Below are 2,752 nucleotides of genomic sequence, written 5' to 3' on the forward strand. Positions count from 1 at the left end.
GGTAACTGCCTTAAGAGGCAGAATCAGAGATGGGCAGATGGAGGCCTTGTGCCACCCTATTTACTTCTCTCCCTACCTCTCTCTCTCCCTTGGTTTATACCTTTCTCCTAGCCTATAGACGTGGTTTTGGGGGAGCCTAGGTCAGTTCCCCAAGCACTGCAGAGGTCAGGTGTATCTTTTCTACATCTCCATTACTGTGGCTCTGCTACACTGATCCCTTTGATACAGGCACAGCTTCTATAGTAGCAGCAATCGAGAGAAACTGTTGTTCGTTACACTGAAGAAACAAGTCTTTCAGCTGTTTGGAACAATACCAACTCTCTTTTAAACTGCTAAAAGACTTCCTTTAAAAATCTAACAAATAGTAGTTAATCTTCATTGGTGTCTCCCCAGCATTAAGTGTCCTGGCCCAGCACTGGCTATAGCACTGATCTATTGGTGTTGGCATCTCCAGTGACGACTGATGAAGGACCTTGGGAAGTGGACTGACTGCCCAAGTAGCGCAGGTCAGGCAGAGCAGAAGGAATTAGGGAGATCTAAGGGAGTATGACAGAAAAGATGGCAATGTTGCTGCAGGCCTTGGGCTCAAAGCTGTAGTTACAGCTTCCTTAAGAACTGAGGCTCTCTTAAGGAACTATGAACCACAACTTTCTGCCCAAGCCCCATAGCAAACATGCCAACAATTTGTTATCATGCCTTTACCTCTCAAAAAAATAAAATTGTAGTCACTACCATAATTCTAGGAAGAGGAAAACCCAAACCACTGCAAGGTGAAGGGACTTTCCCAAGTATAATCAGTAATAAGGAAGGGGAAGAGGTAGTACTGTGTCCTCTCCAACATTCTGAGCATCACAGAAAAGATCCTTCGTGCAGGACAAATTCAGAAGGAACACTACAGAATTGCCTGTAAGACCATAGAGTCTCTTCAGAGTCCCTTTTGTGTTGATTCTATACATAGCAACCTTTACCTTGAAACTATTTGTCCTCTACTGAAAACAAAACTAAGGACAAAATACAATGTTCTCTACACGCTGAAGAGCAAGCTCCCACATACAACGTGAGACAAGCAGCTTTGTTAAGAGCCTTCCGGAAGATACACCTCAAGGCCAGGGTACGCTTTCAGATGTAAACAATCTGGTATGTGAGGAGAAACATGCAAAGCCCCTATTCTCAACTCCTCTGTACTTGTGCCTCCTCATTACTCTGCTAAGATGCCTCCGTTGCCAATTTTGTAAACAATTGAGGATTGAACAGTTGGTCTTTTAAAAGTGTGTGAGAAAAAAAAAATAAAAGGAAAAAACGAAGACTTTACAAAGGGAGACATAAAATTGTCCATTTTAGAAACGGTCTGCACAGGGAAGAGGCAGGTTGGCAGGCGTATCGGCAGACCAGAGCCAGAAAGCAGAGACGCGTCATTAAAAGCATTACCCTGGAGTTTTGAGGAATTACTTTGGCAGAGAGCCAATGCCACATTAGTATCATTTCATGACAGACTCTTTGTGTCACCGAACCTTTGTATCAGTTAGACACCTAAAAGCAAATTAGTGTTTATTTTAATAGGCTCTTCTCCCATTTAAGGTTTTGGGTGTTTTGAAACTTTTAATCAGTGAGAATTTGAAGCTTATTCATCCACTATTTGCAGAACGGTTGAGATTGCCACAAAATTGTTCTGTCTTGAAGCTTTATCAAAGAACTCTACCTCTTACCCTACCTTCAAGTACAAAAGGAGCAGACATGGATAGAAATAACTTCAGCTCAGGCCGACTCCTTTTGCAAGAGTTCAGGTACACCTCATTTACTGGAAATCCATTATGCATCCCCTGCTAGTTCCAAAGGACTGTTCGTTCTGGTACCGTGGCTCTCCAGCAGCTCCTTGTAGATCACGACTTTGTTCTTTTTCTCTTCTAGGTTAGGCTGGTCCTGACTGCCCCTTTGCACCTCAGGAAGGACATTGGCTTAGTCCATAACCATTTCCCTGAGAAAAATACTTTGGTGAGACTCTCTTTTACCCCACTCTAAGGAACACCTAATTCAGGAGCTGCTTCTACATGTGAAATTCACCGTGGCCAACACACTCCTGTACGAAGAGTAACAAATCACTTTTAAGCACTTCTTGCTTACAAGAATGAGCCACTTCAATTAAACAGCACTGGCTACTTAAGTCAAGACATACTCCTTTTCACTGGTGACTGATCATATGCAAATTATGGGAGAAAAGTCACAAAATCACACAATCATCTGGTTGGAAGAGACCTTTAAGATCATCAAGTCCAATGCAAGTCACACGCAGAAGTGTGACAGATGGAGCTGTATCAGCTTTTACCTAACGGTGAAGAGAGGGGTAGACATCAGCGTCAGCACTTTTGTCAAAATGTGTTTTTAACAAAAGACATTTGTTAAATCACTAATGCACTTCCATAATATTTTAAAATATTTATTCTATTATACTATATCTTAAATATTTATACTATGAACTAATGATGCCCTCTCAATTAGTGGAAAGTCTTCTGTACATTCCTTTGTGAGTCAGGAAATACATAAAAAGACAAGGAGGACTTGGGGAAAGACATGCGTAAGACTCCATCCATCAGCAGTTCCTCCTCATGTCCCTTTCCCCTCAGATCACCATGTGCCCCACAGTCAGCAACCTCTGCTGGGGCATTGCTTGCCTGTTTGCCTCCAGCACCACAGCCACAAAAGCCATCTGCTTATAACTCTATTTTTTAAATTTTCTTTTTTTCTTTCCACTGGG

Source organism: Buceros rhinoceros, unplaced genomic scaffold (genome assembly GCF_000710305.1).
Source record: "Buceros rhinoceros silvestris isolate BGI_N320 unplaced genomic scaffold, ASM71030v1 scaffold16686, whole genome shotgun sequence".
NCBI lineage: Eukaryota > Metazoa > Chordata > Aves > Bucerotiformes > Bucerotidae > Buceros > Buceros rhinoceros.